This window comes from Lepus europaeus, chromosome 3, assembly GCF_033115175.1.
Source record: "Lepus europaeus isolate LE1 chromosome 3, mLepTim1.pri, whole genome shotgun sequence".
Taxonomy (NCBI): Eukaryota; Metazoa; Chordata; class Mammalia; order Lagomorpha; family Leporidae; genus Lepus; species Lepus europaeus.
Genome location: NC_084829.1, coordinates 36,580,872 through 36,601,367, shown reverse-complemented (window position 1 = coordinate 36,601,367; position 20,496 = coordinate 36,580,872). Strand labels below are relative to the sequence as shown.

At 42.3% G+C, this 20,496-nt stretch overlaps 1 protein-coding gene and 1 pseudogene across 3 annotated transcripts in view; one reads left to right on the top strand and one right to left on the bottom strand.

The window, feature by feature from the left end:
* The window catches only part of MAPK14 (mitogen-activated protein kinase 14), a 91,158-nt gene that overhangs the window by 67,844 nt on the left and 2,818 nt on the right, over window positions 1-20,496 (bottom strand). The window lies entirely within an intron of this gene.
* Window positions 1-20,496, top strand: part of LOC133756339 (syntaxin-6-like) — a 28,590-nt pseudogene that overhangs the window by 5,805 nt on the left and 2,289 nt on the right.

The window sequence follows — 20,496 nt, the reverse complement described above, 5'->3', positions numbered from 1 at the left end:
CTAATATATCTGGAAAGGCAGTGGATGATTGCTGAAGAACTTCAGTGGTTGCCAACCATGTGGGAGACCAGGATATAGCCCCTGGCTCCTGGATTCAGCCTGGCCCAGGAGACTATTTTAAGCATTTGGGGATGAACCAGCAGATAGAAGACACATCCATCCATCTCTCTCTCTCTCTCTGATTTATTTATTTATTTATTTATTTGAAAGGCAGAGTTACAGAGGGAGAAGGACAGCCAGAGAAAGAGAGAGAGAAATCGAACTTCCATCCGCTGGTTCACTCTCCAAATGGCCACAATGGCTGGAGCTGGGTGAGTCCGAAGCCAGGAGCTTCATTCAGGTCTCCCATGCAGCTGTAAGGGCCCAATCACTTGGGCCATCTTCTGCTGCTTTCCCAGGCACATTAGCAGGGAGCATGATCAGAAGTGGAGCAGCCAGGACTTGAACCAGAGCCCGTATGGGATGCCAGTGTTGCAGGTGGTGGCTTTATTAGCTATGCCACAATGTCTGCCCCTCTCTTTTTTTCTATCACCCTGCTTTTCAAATTAACTAATTAATTAAAAAAAATTTGGGTTTTCCCCCACAGACTGGAGAATGGGCAATTACCAGGCAAATCTCTAAGCAACTGGTGGGAATTATAAATTATTTTACAATTTTTTCAGTGACCAGATACTTTCTCTAATCCCCCAATGATGCTAACATGCAAAAATGAAGCTCCAATAACATAACTTTATTTATTTTTGGAAATTTATGAAAATATTTAAATATATTAAAAGCAATAGTTACACTGAATTATAAAGGTCTCCTTAGCACATCAAATTCATTAAAATACCTAAGTGAGAAGAAACAATTTGCAAAAATGTGACATCTTCAGATCATAAAATGTCAGGGAGCTGGCACTGTGGCATAGCAGGTAAGGCTGCCTGCAATGCAAGCATCCCAGATGGGCGCCAGTTCGAATCCCAGCTGCTCCACTTCCAATCCAGCTCTCTGCTGTAGCCTGAGAAAGTAATAGGAGATGACCTAAGTCCTTGGGCTCCTGCACCCATGTGGGAGACCTAGAAAACACTCCTGACTCCTGACTTCAGATAAGAGCAGCTCCGGCCATCTAGGCAGTAAACCAGTGGATGGAAGAACTACCTCCCTGTCTCTCTCTCTCTCTCTCTCTCTCTCTGCCTTTGCCTCTGCCTCTCAAAAAAAAATAAATAAACCTTTGGGGGTAAAAAAGAAAAGAAAGTAGGTAAGACAGCTTTTAAAAACAAACAAACAAATGTATGTCAGGCTTTTTTCCAATTGAATTCTGGTTAACTGGTAGCCTTCAAAATTTGCCTTCTAAATACCTAAGTGATTCAGACTACTAACTTGAAATTCTTCTTTATCTGTAACACTGACACAAATTCAACAAATGTTCTAGAAACATTTTTCCTGAACAAATCTTACCAACTACAGAAATCCAGTTTTTCTTCCTTCTGAATTCAGATAAAGGCGCCTGGGTCATTGTAGTTCTGATGTGAATGCTCTGGTCCTCCACTCTGGAAATAGTGTCATGAAATAAACTTCATGCAAAAATTGGAACTCAGGTTTTTATTTAAGAACCTCAAAAAATATTCTCCAGAGTAACAGAGGATTTAAGATCGAGTTTAGAAACTCACAAAATTTGAAAGACTGTAAGCTATTTTTATTAACTTCATTAACAAATATCTTGTTTTAATGCCTACATATCACTAATATTTTGAAAATCACAAAATGATTTGACTAATCGCACTATATATTTTTCTAAAGATTTATTTATTTACTTGAAAGGCAGAGTTACAGACAGGGGGAGACAGCGAGAAAGAGATCGTCCATCCACTGGTTCACTCTCCGAATGGGCAAAATGGCCAGGGTGGGTCTGGACCAGGCCAAGGCAGGAGCCTGGAAATCAATCCAGGTGTCTCAAGTAGGTGGTAGGGGACCAAGCACTGGAGCCATCTTCTGCCTCTTTCCCAGGCACGTTCAGCAGGAAGCTGGATTGAAGTGGAGCAACTGGGGCTTGAACTTGTGTTCATACGGAATACCGGTGTCCCAGGCAACAGCTTAACCCATCGCACCACAACTTCAGCCCATGCACTGCATATAGTATTCTTAAATGAAATTTGGTTTCTTAAAAGTTGACATGGACAGGAAGAACCTCAGATGTCACTAATAAACATAACTGTTATAAGTTTGTACATACCAATAGCCAGTTTTTTAGTTTCTAAGAATTTCCCTCAAAGAAGCTTAAAACCTAAATGACCAAGGAAAACCTTACCAATAGATTTGTATCCTAGAATGGAAAAACTGTAATTGATCACTTGCTTTGCTTTGTAGAATTTCCATCTCAAGAACTTTTATGCAAATTAAGAACATTCATGAAAATCTCACTGATCGGAAAAAACAATTGTGATATGATTTATTAGGTAGTTGCCAAGGATTGGAACTACAGGATGAGGGCATGAAGACACAGAGCACAGGGGATTTTGTGGACGATGAAAATACTGTGTGATACTATAATGTTGGAAACAGGTCATTATACATTTGTCCAAACCTCCAGAACGCACAACACCAATGGTGAACCTAACATAAACTATGGATTGTGGGAAATGATGAGGTATCAGTGTAGATTCATCAATTGTAACAAATGTACCACTCTTGCAGGAAAAGCTGAGGCTGAGAGCGCCTAATCATGTGTGTGATGGGGATGTAAAAGGGATCTCTGTACCTTTTCCTCAATTTTGTTGTGAACTTGAAAGTTAAAGCCTTTTGGGCTGGCACTATGGCGTCGCAGGTAAAGCCGCTGCCTGCGGTGCTGGCATCCCATGTGGAGCAGTACCTGACTGCTCCACTTCCCATCCAGCTCTCTGCTATGGCCCAGGAAAGCAATGGAAAATGGCCGAAGTCCTTGGACCCCTGCACCTGCTTGGGGGCCCTGGAAGAAGCTCCTGGCTCCTGGCTTCAGATTGGCTCAGCTTTGGGACATTGCAGACATCTGGGAAGTGAACCAGCAGATGAAAGATCCCTCTCTTTCTCTCTCTCTGCCTCCACCTCTCTGTAACTCTGCCTTTCAAATAAAATAAAATAAAATCTTGGGGGAAAAAAAAGGTCTTTTAAAAAAAGATCAAGGACATTAGCCATGGGTCTAGGACTCAGGGAATGGCAACACATATGATAGGTGTTTGCCATTCTGAATGTGGCCAAAAATGCTGCAAAAGCTTCTGAGTTACTGAAGCAAAAATGTTTTTCACAACTGCTCTAATTTTTACTAGATGGATGAAAACCAATATTCAAACAATCCAGAAATTCAACTACAGATGCAATCTAAAAATCCCAAACCATTTATGATTAAAATGTGAAATGCAATTAATCTTTACTGTAAGTTCAATTTGAAAACAGAATAATTTTTATAAGATATTTCTTCGGCCGGCGCTGTGGCTCACTTAGCTAATCCTCCGCCTGTGGCACTGGCAACCCGGGGTTCTATTCCCGGTCGGGGCGCCGGATTCTGTCCCAGTTGCCCCTCTTCCAGTCCAGCTCTCTGCTGTGGCCTGGGAAGGCAGTGGAGGATGGCCCAAGTGCTTGGGCCCTGCACCCACATGGGAGACCAGGAGGAAGCTCCTGGCTCCTGGCTTCAGATCAGCGCAGCGCGCTGGCCAAAGCAGCCATTTGGAGGGTGAACCAATGGAAGGAAGACCTTTCTCTCTCTCTCTCTCACTGTCTAACTCTGCCTCTCAAAAAGAAAAAAAAAAAAAAAAGAAAGAAATTTCTTCACTAAAGCTTTAAAAGCTACAGTGGTATAAGGTAATGTATTTCTTTGACTGTCATGTGAAGCGATCTATTTCTGCATCAAGAGTAATTGTTATTGGGCCCAGCGCTGTGGCATAGCAGGTAAAGACACCTCCTGCAGTACAGGCAACCCCTATGAGCACCCATTTGAGTCCCGGCTGTTCCACTCCCAGTCCAGCTCCCTGCTGATGCACCTGAGAAAGCAGTGGAAGCCAGTTCAAGTCCTTGGGCCCCTGCACCCATGTAGGAGACCTGGAAGAAGCTCCTGGCCCCTGGCTTTGGATCGGCAGAGCTCTCATTCTTGCCACTATTTGGGGAGTGAACCAGTGGATGGAAGATCTCTCTATGTCTCTCCCTCTAACTCTGCCTTTCAAGTAAATCAATTTTTTTTTAAAGTGTCATTTTTCCAAAGCCTCATGAGAATGTTACTGACATAGATACATCTTCTCTAGTACTAGTACTAGTAAGTTCAATTTGAAAAGAGTAATTTTATATTTCTTCACTAAAATCTCAATAACAAATGCTTTTGATTTACATATATATATATATATATATTTTTTTTTTTTTTTGGACAGGCAGAGTGGACAGTGAGAGAGAGAGAGAGAGAAAGGTCTTCCTTCGCCGTTGGTTCACCCTCCAATGGCCGCTGTGGCCGGCGTGCTATGGCCAGCGTACCACGCTGATCTGAAGCCAGGAGCCAGGTGCTTCTCCTAGTCTCCCATGAGGGTGCAGGGCCCAAGCACTTGGGCCATCCTCCACTGCACTCCCGGGCCATAGCAGAGAGCTGGCCTGGAAGAGGAGGAACCGGGACAGAATCTGGCGCCCCGACCAGGACTAGAACCTGGTGTGCTGGCGCCGCAGGTGGAGAATTAGCCTATTGAGCTACTGCGGTGTCGGCCATTGATTTACATATGTTTTTAAATCTTTTCAAGCAAATACGAATAATAGACTAACCACATATTGCATTGTAATTACTTGTATTTAGTATTGCCTTGCTACTACAATTAAAAAGGCATTTATAATAACAGTGTTTAGAGGCTTCATATCCAGGAGATCACTCGTGCTATGAACATGACTATATACGTTCCTAGCAGCTGCTAGTGTCCTCATGTTTATTTCCTCAGTCTGTACCTCTCCATCTTATAAAACATATGTACATTTTCATGATAACACTTAGTATACTGTTACCTATTTTTGAATAAAAAATTATCTCCAAATTTGGTGGCTGCGATAAGATTTACTAAGTCAATCTTTGTGGGTCAGAAATTTAGAAACAATTTCTCTGGACAGTTCCCATTCACAGTCTCTCATGAGGTTGCATTCACGGTGGTGGCCACAGCAACAGTCATCTTAAGTCCTGACTGAGGCGACAGCATCCACTTTTGCAATGTCTCCTACCCCTGGCTATTGGTAAGAGGCCTGACTTTCTCTCCATGTGGGCTTCTCCACAGGGCTGCTTTGGTGTTTTCCCAACACAGCAAGACCTCCCTTAAACCACTGGTTTATCTCTCAGAGGACATTTGACAACGTTTGAAACACTCTTGGCTGTCACCTCTGGGGTGCGGGGTTGGGGGGGGAGTGCTACTGGCAGCTAGTGAGCAGACACCAAAGATGCTGCTAAATACCATACAATGCACAAGACGGTCCCCCACAGAAAATATGATCTCTGCTCTACCTCAAGTGAGCTCAGAGAAAGAACAAGAAAGGAGGTACAGTATCTTCTATGTCCTGACCTACCCTCAAAAGTCACACTCCATCATTTCTGCCACATTCTAGAGTCACCAATGCAGTCCTCATGGGAGGAGAAATTAAACTCCACCCATCAAAGGAAGGAGTATCAAATAATTTGTGACCATATTTTATTTTATTTTTAAAAGATTTATTTATTCAAAAGGCAAAGTTACACAGAGAGGGAGAGACAGAGCTTCCATCTGCTGGTTCACTCTCCAAATGGCTGCAATAACTGAGGCTGGGCCAGGCTGAAGTCAGGAGCCTAGAACTCCATCTGGTTCTCCCACATGGGTGCAGGGGCCCAAAGACTTGGGGCATCTTCTGCTGCTTTTCCAGTCATGTTATCTGGGACTGGATCAAGAAGTAGAGCCACTGGGGCTAAAACCAGTGGTGTGCCACAACACTGGCCACTGTGATCATATTTTAAAGGCATTCCTTCATCAAAATTCAGACATTCCCAATTTACAATGGCTTGACTTAAAATTTTTCAACTTGATGATGGTAAAAAAAAATTAAAAAATAAAAACGTGGTACACATTCAATAGACAAGGAATTACAAATTTTGACCTTTTTCTGAGCTAGGGATATGAGTGGGTGGGGTACGAAATATTTGATGATGCTGGGCAGCGGCAGTGAGCTGCAGCCTCCAGTTAGCTAGGTAAGCAACAACACCCTACAGTGTACTGTGTTGCCAAGCTATGATGTTTGGACAGTTTAGGTGTATTAAATTGTAATACCTTGGTGTACTATGCTTCTGACTTATGAGATTTTCAACTTACAATGGGCTTATCAAGGACACAATCCCATCGTAAGCTGAGCAGCATTTGTACTGGTATTTCCACAGCACCTCTCTTACTTATGGGAATAAAGGACATCAGTCTTTTCACTGCTCTGGAAAAATCACTGCAATTTCACTTAACAAAGCCACTTTTGCATCCTAGTGAATGGTCTCTGTTGTCAGTACTTCGAGAAGCCTGATCTTAGCATTCTATTAAGCATAAACATAGGCAGGATGATACAGAGAACAGTAAATCAGTGGTGAAAAGATTTGAGGTTTAGTTTTGCTTTTGGTACTTCCTAGCAGGTGATCTTGGCTAAAGCTTCCATAAGCCTGTATCCAAATAAGTAAGATAGATGTGTCATCAGTCCTGCTTGTCTCACAATATGGTTTAGGGGTTCAAAAAAGTTAATCATGTGAAAGTGCTTTTAAAATGAACATAACATAAAATAATCCCATGGTTAATCCTGTACTGACAGCCTCTAGCATGGGACTTGTCACATTATAAATATATATACCTAAATGCAAATATATGTATATTTATAAATCATTTGCTCTCTAACTGGAAGTCGAATGTATCTTTGGTAAAAGGCAAAAGATTTATACGATCTGAAGAGAAACCAGAGTATCGTTGAATGTATCTTTGGAATAACAGTAAAATAGGGCAGATTATTAAAATACAATTGAGGGTCGAAATCCTTGATCACCTATTCTGGTTTTTTGTTTTTGTTTTTTTTTGTTTGTTTGTTTTTACAGGCAGAGTTAGACAGTTAAGAGAGAGAGACAGACAGAAAGGTCTTCCTTCTGTAGGTTCACCCCCAAAATGGCCGCTACGGCTGACGCTGCGCCAATTCGAAGCCAGGAGCCAGGTGCTTATCCTGGTCTCCCATGCGGGTGCAGGGCCCAAGCACTTGGGCCATCCTCTACTGCCTTCCCAGGCCACAGCAGAGAGCTGGACTGGAAAAGGAGCAACTGGGACAGAATCCGGTGCCCGAACCGGGACTAAAACCCTGGGGTGCTGGTGCCGCAGGCAGCGGATTAGCCTAGTGAGCCGCAGCGCCAGCCTTGATCAACTATTTTCAATCTATGGGTAACAAAAATATAGTTTCCATAAGTTAAAACACATATTTATTCAAAGATTATTGAATAGAACCTAAGCAACATAATGTAGCCAATACTGTAGACACTGATCTGAAAACAATTATTTTTATTTATGTACTTGTTTCCCAATTTAGGCTGTGAAGAACAGAAGCTATAGCTTATTTATATTTTTATCCTAGGAATTTGGCCAGTGCCTGACACATAATACAAAAGTTATAGAAACAAACCAAAACCAGGTAGTTCCTGACATTAAGGAACTGAGAAATCACGCTAGGGATTCAGAATGAATAGTGGCACACATAAACAGACTACTAACAACTCCTACAAAGCAACACATTTGCTTCCTCCAGTCAACCTATTTCGTACATACACTCCAGCCAAACCAATTTTAAAACTTCCTTGCCACTTCACAGCTCAAGAAATTACAACACTCTACTGCCTTAAGTAGTTCTGCAAATCAGAACCACTTGTAGACTACTTAAAAACATAGCCACCTGAATCCTACTCTAGACCCAAGTCTTCATTTCTAGGGGTAAGATCTGTACATCTGTACATTTCAAACTTCCACAGGTGATTCTGAAGCACAACGAGACTGAGAGCCACAACTGGGTTCACTGTTCCTGAGATGTCCGTTCTATGAGGCCATTTTCATATCCTCGGTTTATGCTTTCTCTCCACTTATCCAAATACTTTCCCTTTCCTCCTCTCCAAACATTAACCTTCCTTTAAAACAACCTTCAAATACTTCCTTGTCCATGACACCATTCAACTCAGAATGCCCCACTTATGTATACACATCAATACAGTTTACTAATACTGTATGTCTATTTCTTTTTTCATACTGATGGGCATCTAACACTGGTGGATAATTGACAAATTTCCTTCACTACAGTAAATCTAAAATATAAATCTAAGTATATGCATGTATTTCAAACTTTCAAAATTAGGTTGCCTTAATACCTAGTTATAGGCCGGTGCCGTGGTTCAATAGGGTAATCCTCTCCACCTTGCGGCGCCGGCACACCGGGTTCTAGTCCCGGTCGGGGCACCGGATCCTGTCCCAGTTGCCCCTCTTCCAGGCCAGCTCTCTGCTGTGGCCCAGGAGTGCAGTGGAGGATGGCCCAAGTCCTTGGGCCCTGCACCCCATGGGAGACCAGGAGAAGCACCTGGCTCCTGCCTTCAGATCAGCGCAGTGCGCTGGTCGCAGCGCGCCAGCTGCGGTGGCCATTGGAGGGTGAACCAACGGCAAAGGAAGACCTTTCTCTCTGTCTCTCTCTCTCACTGTCCACTCTGCCTGTCAAAAACAAAACAAAACAAACAAACAAAAAAAACAAAAAACAAAAACCTAGTTATAGCAATTTTCAGGTTCTAATTTTCATGACCACTGTAACCCATTAGTGCTAATGATAAGCTTCCTTCAAATATCAGCTTCATATACTTAAAGCTAAACCATTAAGCATATAACATGAATCCATTCCGAAGAAAGTTAGTTCTGTATCTCTGAGAGAATCTTCAAGAAGTATATAAAAAAGTAATTGAGAGAAAACAAAAAACATGTTTGGAGTCCAAAATATTCTTGAGATTAGGTCCGGATGTACAAACTTGGAAGTACAGTACATGAACAAAGCCATTGTTGACACTGTATCAGATAAAGATTTCAAAGGAAGGAGCAGGTATTTGGCCTACTGGTTAAGATGCAAGTTGGGGGGGCTGGCGCTGTGGCGCACCCAGGTGGGAGACCCAGAAGAAGCTCCTGGCTCCTGGCTTTGGATCGGCGCAGCTCTGGCCCTTGCAGCCAATTGGGGAGTGAACCAGCTTCTCCTCTCTCTGTGTAACTTTGACTTTCAAATAAATAAATAAATGTTAAAAAAAATGATGCAAGTTGGGGGCTGGCATTGTGCAGCAGGTTAAGTCGCCACTTAGGATGCCCACATCCCTCATCAGAATGCTGGTAAAAGTCTTGGTTTTTCCACTTCCAATCCAGCTTCCTGCAGATGATGGCTCAAGTACTTGGGTTTCCTTTTTTTTTTTTTTGACAGGTAGAGTTATAGACAGTGAGAGAGAGGAGCAGAAAGAAAGGTCTTCCCTTCCATTGGTTCACCCCCAAAATGGCCACCACAGCCAGTGCTGCGCCAAGCTGAAGCCAGGAGCCAGGTGCTTCCTCCTGGTCTCCCATGATGGTGCAGGGTCCAAGCACTTGGGCCATCCTCCACTGCCTTCCCAGGCCAAAGCAGAGAGCTGGACTGGAAGAGGAGCAACCAGGACAGAATCCGGCACCCCAACCAGGACTAGAACCCGGGGTGCTGGCACTGCAGGCAGAGGATCAGCCAAGTGAGTCGCGGCGCTGGCCAAGTACTTGGGTTTCTGTCACCCATGTGGGAGATCTGAATGGAGTTCCAGGTTCCTGCTTCAGCCTGGCCCAGCCCTTTGGGGAGTAAACCACTAGGTGGAGGATGTGTGTGTGCATTTCAAATAAATACATCAATCAGTTAATCAACTGATAAATCAATCTCTTATTTTTTATTTTTCTAAAGATCTTTTATCCAGTGGTTCACTCTCCAAATGGCTATAGCAGCTTGAGCTAAGCTGATCTGAAGCCAGGAGCCAGGCGCTTCCTCTAGGTTTCCAAAGTGGGTGCAGGGGCCCAAGGACTTATGCCACCCCCACTGCCATCCCTGGACACATCAGCAGGAAGCTGGATCGGAAGTGGAGCAGCTGAGACTCCAACTGGCACCCATATGGGATGCCAGCACCACAGGTAGCGGCTTTCCCAGTTACTCCACAGCACCAACCCCCAACCTTTTTAAAAAAATGATAGTTGGGACTCCCGTATTCCAGATCAGTCAGAATATGTGGGTTGGGATCTTGGTTCCACTCCCAATTCCAGCTTTCTGTTAATACAGACCCTGGAAAGCAACAGGTGATGGTCCAAGTAGTTACCCACATGAGAAACTCAGACAAAGTTACTGGTTCCCAGCTTCAGCCTCATCCCAGCCCCAGCTCAGCCCTGGCTATTGCAGGCATATGGGAAGGCATATGAATTAACAGATAGGGTCTCTCTCTCTCTCTCTCTCTCTCTCTCTCTCAAAATTAAAATAATAATTAAAAAAAAAGATCAGAGAGCAAAAAGAAAAGAGGGAGAAAACTGATCAGAAGACAAAATAAGAGAACTGGAAAAAAAAAAAAAAGAGCATAATAGTTTAATGAGCTGTTAAAAAGACCAAAAGCACAACATTAAATATTAAAACTCACATACTGTGACCTAAATTTAGTCATAGCCTTACAACCTCAAAGCCATTAAAGCACTACCACAGATAACTTAAAAAACAAAAACACATTATATCTCATAAAGCACCATAATACATAATGTATCTAAATGACACATCTCTTTTTTTAAAAGATTATTTATTTGAAAGTCAGCGTTGCAGAGAGAAAGCACAAGATCTTTCATTTGCTGGGCCAGGACAAAGCCAGGATCCAGGAGCTTCATCTGGGTCTCCCACAAGGGTAGCAGAGGCCCAAACACTTGAGCCATCTTCTGCTGCTTTTTCCCAAGCCATTAGCAGGTAGCTAGAACAGAAGTAGAGCAACCTGGACATGAACCAGAGCCCATATAGGATGCTGGCATTGCAAGAAGCGGCTTCACCTGCTATGCAACAAAACTGGCCCCTAAATGACACATTTCTAAATCAAGAATAAGGCCAATCTTCCAGCTAGTGAGTGCTACCTAAGATACACAAAATTACTCAAAAATTCAGCTTGTGATTGTCTAGTTTTTTTTTAAGTTTATTTATTTATTTTACTTGAGAGGCAAAGTTACAGAGAGAGGGAGATACATAAAGGTCTTCCATCAGCTGATTCACTCCCCACATAGCTGCAACAGCTGGAGCTAAGTTGATCAGGAGCCAGGAGCTTCTTCTGGGTCTCCCACATGGGTACAGGGGCCCAAGCACTTCCCTGGCCACCAGCAGGGAACTGGACTGGAAGTACAGCAGCCAGGACTCAAACCAGCGCCCATATGGGATGCAGGCGCTGCAGGCGGATGCTTAATCTACTATACCACAGCACCAGCCCCAACTGTCTAATATGTTTTAAAAGACTTATTTATTTGCAAGGCAGAGGTACAGAGACGAAGAGACAAGTAGAGATCTTCCACCCACTGGTTCAGTCTCCAAATGGTCACAATGACTGAAACTAGAAGCAAAGAGCCTAGAACTCCATCTAGGTCTCCCAAGTCACCGACTGAGGCCTAAGCACTTGGGCCATCTTCTACCACTTTCCCAGGCACATCAGCAGGAAGAAGTTGAATTGGAAGTAGAGCAGCCAGGACTTGAACTGGTGTGCCCAAATGGATGCTGGCATTGGAGGCAGTAGCTTAACCCACTGTACCCAATGCAGGCCCCTATTGTCTAATATTTTAAAACCATGCAAAGCCTTTCCAGATGCAAAAACTTTCAAGTTATAGATAAAGTGGGTTTGTAATATACTACTTCTTGCTCCTTAGTCTACTTGTAGCTCTCTTGGTGGCTTTCTAAACAGCATTATTATATTTCTAGGGGTTTGAAAAAGCTAGATACTGAAAGAAGACAGAGGAGAAAAGACATAGCAAAGAATACCAGAAGAGACACTGAAGAAAATACTACCTTCCAATTTGGACTTTATGCTAATGTCCAAAAAGTTTTCCTTTCCAGAAACATTCAAAATACCCTAAGTTGGGCCATGACTACAGCAAAATAATTATTCATGAAAATCAGATTTTCCTCAACTATCATCAGTTGTTTCTCAATTGTACAAGTAATACACCTGGCCTCTTGCAAATGTGCTATAAAAGCTCTCCCATCCACTAAGCATATCCGGTTATATCTAGGACCTTGGCCCTGCCGTTCTGGAAATAATGAAAATTTGTTTAGAGAGGCTCCAACTTATGAAACAGAGAGTACAGCATTTCTATCTTTTAGCAGGTAGAAGGCTGTTTTTACTCAGGGCTCGTCAATCTAAATACAGAGGGTTATATAGGCAGTTCTCAACAAAAATGGCTATTCTCCCCATTCCCAGGGACATGTGGCAGTGTTGAGAGACATTTTTGGTAGTCACAACCAGGAAATGCTACTGGTACCTAGTGAGCAGGAGACAGAGAGGCTGTAAAACACACCACAAAAAGCACAAGTCAGTCAGCTACAACAAAATACCATCCCACCCAAAATGTCAACAGGCTGGAATAACCTTAGGATACACAGTATTTTGGGATACAAGCACATCTTAACAGATGTTCACAGTACTTACTGCCTGTTCTTTTAATTTGCTAATTTTGTCTCTTTTGTTCTAGCATCAACACAAGATAATACTGAGATTGCTAATTTCAAAGCAGAACAAAGCACAAGGAACCTAGAACACTAAACTAAGAATCAGAAAATGAGGCAAGCTAAACTTACAATGTCAAATGAGGAAATTATCTAAGTGTACCAATATAAGATGTCAAATCAATATTTCACTACAATCTAATACTATGATCATTAGAGAGTCATATCTTATTATACTGAATAAGGAATATAACTAAGATTTTCACCAGTATTTGTATATTGGGAAAAAACATAGACATTATTTATTCAAAAGTCTAAGTTCCAGAAGATGCAAGCTCACCTAAGTCCTAAATGAAGGACTTGTTGGGGTGGAGGGGACAGAGCAGCAACTGGGAATATTAAGAATAAAGTAATGATTTCTGGAAATCAAATCAGATCTACTGCAGGGATGAGAAAATACAAGGAAGATGAGCTCAGCATACACTTACGTAAGCCAGACACCTCAAGCTAAGTGTCACAGCGAAGAGTAAGGGCATGATTAGCGGCACGTGATTTCTAAGTGAGAAAGCAGTTGTGACCTCCTGTGGGCACACGCTGACATCATTACTTAAAAAGATCTGACTCATCAGGAGGAAAGGCCCCTCTGACCCAGATTTCCAACCCATATCCTTGCAGAAAGTTGCCCTGGATGCAAAACGTAACCAGTAAGTCACTAAATTTGAAAGAGACACAGAAAATTCTAAACAGGTTTCAAGAAAAGGATTAGAAATATAAACGTAAGTGTGAGACAGCAATTTAAGCTGAAAGATGCAGAGTTACAGTGCACCAAAGCACTCTATGAGGAAAGATAAGTATGTCACCTCCAGACTGACGTTTTCAAAAGCACGGATGCTTCCTGCTTTAAAAAAAAAAAAAAATCTATTTTATCTATTTGAAAGAGTTACAGAGAGGTAGAGCCAAAGAGAGAGGTCTTCCATCCACTGGGTCACTTCCCAAATGACCGCAACAGCCAGGGCTGAGCTAATCTGAAGCCAGAAGCCAGGAACTTCTTCTGGGTCTCCCACATGGGTACAAGGGTCCAAGGACTTGAGCCATAGAACTTGAGCCAAAGAACTTAGAAAACACATCTTCCACTGCTTTCCAGGGCCATAGCAGAGAGCTGGATCCAAAGTGGAGCAGCCTGGACTTGAACCTGCACCCATATGGGATGTGGGCACCGCAGGCCGGGGCCCACTGTACCACAGTGCCAGCCCCCGGCCCCCCTTCCTGCTTTTTTAATCTTTATAAACATTACACCTACTACAATGCCTGGCACTGACAATACTGAGTTAACTTATGAAAACAAAGAGCACAACTGATAATGTTTTCGTTGTTTTTTTTGGCAGGATCTACACTCTAGACAATAAACTTGCAAACACAAGCAGGCAGACTGACAGTAAACACCCAGCACACTCACACACCTTCCCCATGTCACACAGTCACAACACCACCAAGGCCTACAAAGAGAATCATTCAAAGTAACAGAAGCCAAAATGTTCAGGGTCTCAAGTTAGTCAGACAAAATAAAACATTTGTTCTATTACCTTTTTTGTTATGTTGCCATAGGAATCTGTGTTTGCAGGGAAACTTGTTCTCTGCAACCTGATGATAGAGCAGTAAAGGGGGGAACTTTGATGAGTGAGGGGAGGAACCTGTATTTGTAAAGGCAGGGAAGACAATACATAGTGTGGGTTTCTGTAAGGTCATATACCTGTGGACTCTTCCAACCCAAAAGATTTATTCGAGTTAACAAAGAAGTCCTTCGGGCCTCATAGCCAAGATGTTAATGACAGGTAACAACAGTCAGACTCCACCAAAATTATAGTAATGGGGGAAAGGCAGAAGAATGTACAGCAGACAAGGGGCCAAATAAAACAGAAAATAAGTGAGATCTTAAATGCTGAAACACTGAAGGACGTAAAAGGGACTTTTAAAATATAAACCAATAGCAAGAAAAACCCTAGAAGCCAAAGAACTTAGAAAACACTTAACCTGTCAGCAGGCTAACCTTCCTTTTTCAGCTGAACTCTAGAGCTAATCTCTTTACTCCCTTCCTTCTGGCAATAAAAAACTGAAAAAGTGAAGTGAGCTCATGTTATTTAAAGGGCTGGACTGGAGTGCACTGAATTTCTAGGGCCTAAGAAAAATACTGACTGTGGCACTCTGGGTCCACTGGAATGAGAGTTGTGAGTATGGGTTAGGGACTGGTATCATTTCCTCTAACTCCCCCAATCTATCCTAAACCACCAAACAACACCTCTAATGGTTAAGGGGCAGAAATGAAGAAACAGGGATCCCAAAGCAGAGTTAAGTTTAAGTTAGATGATGTTTCTCCTCTGGCCCTAACCCTCCATGGCCTTCCCCTCTCACTCAGAGTAAAAGCACAGTCCTTAAAAAGGCAAGTAAGACCCTATAGGATCCCTGTGCATCTGCAACCCCAGGCCCACTTCTCCTAATGTTGGTCCCCCATCCATTCAGGCCTCATCACACTAGTCTTCCAGCAACTCCTGCAGCTAGGGCCTTTGCACTTGCTAGTCCCCTGCCTGGAATGTTCCTACCTCCCCACCCGACTGTACCACCGGTGTCCCGCATCACTTCCTTCAGGCCTCCATTCAAGTGCCACTTGGTCAGCAGGGCCATACCCTCTCCATCCTGCTCTCCTTTCCATGCTTCCTTTCTCAACAGCACTACATATAAATCACCTGTAATACTACATATTGTACTATGGATTTTACTTATCTATTGTCTACTTCCATAGCCACCTTTCTTGGAATACAGCTTCTTAACAGCAGGTGTTTGTCTGTTTTGTTCATATTCCATATCTAGCACCTAAAGTGCACATGGCAGGTGCTCAAGGCATCAGTAAATACCGCAGAGTCTTGAACTCAAGATTAGTGTGATCTCATTTTTCTCTGCCTTTCTCTCTACAGTTCTGTCCTGTAACACTCCAGAGTTCAGAAAACAGCACTAAAATCTATCCATGTGCCCACAGTCAAATCTTAGGGATCATCTAGTAAAATTCCTTGTTCCCCTGTACCTCTTTCTCCCCAACATTCAGACTGGGGACCACACATGCCCAGAACCTAGGACCTTGTCAAGTACAGAGTTTACGGACATATTCTTCTCCAGAATAAATTCATAACGGCTTTAATACTGGAAAGCTGGTTACTTTTATAAATCCTGAAGACATACAGATTTAATTTATAGAAGCACTGTGCAAAGACAAACTACTTCCAGAACTGAAAATCTTTTTCACAAAAAAAATAAATAAATAAAGTTTAAAGAGGTTTCTGTTTTTTCCCTTAAGAAACACATGCATGACTTCCAAGAACATGGCAACCATGACAAGAAATCCCCAGGGTCCATGTCATGTCAGGGGAACCCACTTTATAATGAGGGCTTTTTTTTTAGGCAGTACAGTAATTACACCTCTTAGACAAGAACAAATCAGCTTTATACCAAATTTCACAGTAAAGAACAAAAATCTAATGTATTTTCAAAGACCAGGAGAGGCAGTTATTTCTATTTATATCTTGTATTTATATAACACAAGCATACTCAGATGGTCTTAACTTTACATAAACACACACACTGAAGTAATTCAAACCAGTGTTCATAAATTCAGGAATTAACTATTTGCACTACTTAATAATTTTTTTTGGAAAAAATTTTAATCTGTGCAATGAGTTCATTTTTGGTTTATCAGTTCTGAGGGAAAGACATGACTTCAACGGGTTAAGTCATTGTTCTCAGCATAGCTAGACAATGACAAGGGTGGGACTGCTTTCCTATCCTCACAGTTCTGCTGCAAGTAATTCTGCAACCCCTTTCCTCCTTCACAAAAGAAGGCAAACTACACAAGAGAAGGTTGTCAGGGCCCACGCCAAGGCACAGTAGGTTAATCCTCGCCTGCAGTGCCGGCATAACATATGGGCACCGGTTCTAGTCCTGGCTGCTCCTCTTCCTATCCAGCTCTCTGCTGTGGCTTGGGAAAGAGGTAGAAGATGGCCCAAGTGGTTGGGCCCCTGCACCCACGTGGGAGACCTGGAAGAAGCTCCTGGCTCCTGGCTTTGGCCCAGCTCTGGCCATTGCGGCCATTTGGGGAGTGAACTAACAGAAGGAAGATCTCTCTCTCTGTCACTTCCTTTCACAGTCTGTAACTCTACCTCTCAAATAAATAAATAAAATCTTAAAAAAAAAAAAAAAAAAAAGGTTGTCACCATACAACCTCAGCAGCTTACACCTACAGGGAAGTACGAAAAACCCAGAACCAAAGTAGCATGGACAAGTGTGCTAGCCCTTTTATGAATGAGTTCAATGCCTCATCCATAAACCTAGCTTAATAATACCAGCTTTCACAGAGCTGTGAGGACCGACTGATAGTGCTTTGAATCAAAACACTTTATGAACTGTGAAATCCCATAAAAATGTCAGCTAACACTAAATGAGAGTGATCTGGCCCAGTGAATCCTTCCACCTTTGAATCTAAGCCCCAAGGGCCCAGAACCATCTACACAGTTGCCCATGAAAGGCAAAGTCAACACAGATCATCTAAGGCTGAGCTAGAGGGCAATCAAGAACAAAGCACTCTCCAGTACTGAGAAACTAACTTGGCAGATTGGAAAGCTGGAGGTCCCCGATACCCTTATTTTAAATAGGAGCCAGTGGAAAAATGGGATTCGACAAATAAAATATGCCTTTATAACTAATTTGACTGAACTCTTAAAACAGTCTTTACGCATCAATAACACAAATGTTTGCCATTAATTATGCTTAAATATTTCTTATTAACTGGCACTGATATTCAGCAAACTCTCTTCCTTTTAGTTGCACAGAAAGATCAGTGGGGGCTAGCATTGTGGGTTAAGCCCCTGCCTGCAGTGCCAGCATCCCATATGGGTGCTAGCTCAAGCCCCCACTACTCTTCTTCCAATCCAGCTCCTTGCTACAGCCTGGAAAAGCAGTGGAAGATGGCCCAAGTGTTTGAGGCCCTGTACCCACATGGGAGACCTAGAAGAAGCTCCTGGCTCCTAGCTTCAGATCAGCCCAGCTCCAATTGTTGCAGCCATTTGGGGAGTGAATCAGCAGACAGAAGACCTCTGTCTCTGTCTCTCCCTCTCTCTGTCTGTAATTCAGCCTCTCAAATAGATTTAAAAAAAAAAAAAGGGAAAGATCAGCATAGACCTACTAGCACATCTAGAAGAGGGGATGCATATTGTTCTCATTGAATAGGAACCAAGAAAGTCATCTTTTCATAGTTAATAATGATGCTTTTAAAGATTTATTTATTTATTTACTTATTTATTTGAAATGCAGAGAGCAACAGAGAGAGACATTTTCACACCTACTGTTTCACTCCCCAAGTGGCCATGAGAGCCAGGTCTGGACCAGACCAAAGCAAGGAACCAGGAACTCCATCCGAGTCTTCCACATGGGTGTCAGGTACCAAGCACGTGGGCCATTTCTGCTGCTTTCCCAGGCACAATACCAGGGAGCTGGATCAGAAGCAGAGGAGCCACGACCTGAACTGACAATCTGCATGGGATGCTGGTGTTGCAAGTGGCAGCTTACCCTGCTGCACCACAACGCTGGCCCCATAATGATGTGGTTTTATTTATTTGTGCCCTTGCTCATTTCAAGTGATGGTCACTAATACTAAAAAAATTTAGCTTCATTCATTTTTATTTTATTGGAACAATTCTTTTCCAATTCTGTTCCACAAAGCACTTAGGAATTTGGACTTAATTCCTTAGTAAATTGAACAAACATTTTGTTATGTAATTTATGTGCTGATGATAAAGTACATAACACAATGCCTGGAACAGAGTAAGCAATCCTTACAATGCAGTTACTAAACCTCCTAGGCCATAAGCTCCAAGAGGGAACGAGCTGTCTTGTTCTGTTTTGCTGAGCCTTCTATCTCAAAAACCCAGCCCCCTATCTGGCCCATAGCTGGTATGCAATAAATACATATTACTGAATAAGTAGTTGAATACAACCCAAGAGTAATTCTCAACTCCCACCTCCTATTGTGTGGTTCCCAGTTCCCTACCTCCTCTAATCAATAGCAAGGGACTGGAAAAAAGTACCCCAGAGGAAAGGCACTTAAGTTCCTGTTTACATTTCCTCAAACTCACCACAAAGTTTCTTCCCTTATGTCCCAAAACTACAAAATCAATGCCTTGCAGCAACATATTCTTAACAATTTTGCTTCATTTCCCCTTGTAGACAATGTACAAAGTTCCTTAAAACTGCAAGACTGCTTAGTTAGTTCCCTTTACCCTTTAAAAAGAAAAGGCATATTTATGAAACCCTACCAATGCTCAAATTGCTAGTATGATTCCTTGATCTTTGACTCTAGTAGGTTATCACATAGGCTACTGTCTTTTATTTTTTACCATATATTTTATACAAATTAAAATAATAAAAATAGGCTTAAATGTTTTTTCAAAGGTTATACATCAAAGCTATCACATTTCAGAATATAGGAAACTAACATATTTCAATGCGTAGGTTGCGTTCCTTAAAATAAAATTGAGAGATTCTTCTGGTCCAGTTAGACAAGTCACAAAAAACTGTGTCATTATGCTATATTTCTGACTCCTATCTGACCTAAAACAAACTGTCAACCTGACTCATTAGACTTGAGTCCAAACTCCCTAAACTATTTGAATTCAAATTAACTGCTATTCCCTAAAAGCAAATCTGCTCTCAAAGGATAGACAAAGAAAAGTAACATAGGTAACAAAGTGGATTCTAACAGCAGTTCCAAAAATTGTTCTTTCCCACACCTGAAAAGTTGCTAATTGGAAAAAAAAACTTCAAATAACTACAGTACTTACTTGGATGAGATAACACTTAATTGTAACTCTAAATTCTGGTATTTACATTCCAAAATCAGATACATTTTTAAACAGTCAACTGTTACATAATTCCAGTTGTATTATCTTCCACCAATATACCCAAGTTGCATCTTAAATGCTGCATTTAAGTTACAGCTTTAGAATGCTGCTAAATAAACAAACAAGCAACCAAAACAACTCTGTCTCCCTAAAAGACACACAAGAAACAATAGTGGTTCTCTCTGCGAAAGGGAATAGCATGGCTGGAGAACAGAAAGGAGAGGGGACTTTTCACTGAGTAACTTCCTTCTGAATTTTATACAATGTTAATGTATTTCCTATTTTTAAAGAACTGTTTAACAAAAACACTTTCAAGTGTCAGATACTGCTGGCTTGTATACGACAGAAAGCACAGTACTAAAGAAATGTGCAGTTCAGCTTAATGACACCACATTGCAAATCTGCGTCTCTGTTCCAGCACAGAGCAAGTCATACCAGCAACAGGAAAACCTTGCCATCAGTAGAATTCAAGTTCATCCACAGTCCCTAGAGTTGAGTTGTCCCACTATTATCAGTCCATGAATGCTTAAATATCACCAGAAAAAAAACTTGATGAATACTATGAAAATTCATGTGTCAACTCAAGAATGAAAAAACGGGCAGGCGTTGTGGCACAGCAAGTTAAAACCTGCTGCCTGCAAAGCTAGTATCCCACATGCACTCCAGTTGGAGTCCTGGCTGCTCCACTTCTATACAGCTCCCAGCTAATGCGCCTGGGAAAGCAGCAGCAGATGGCCCAAGTGCTTGGGCCCCTACACCCACGTGGGAGACCCAGATGAAGTTCCAGGTGCCTGACTTCAGCCTGACCCAGCCCTGCTTGTTACAGCCATTTGAGGAGTGAACC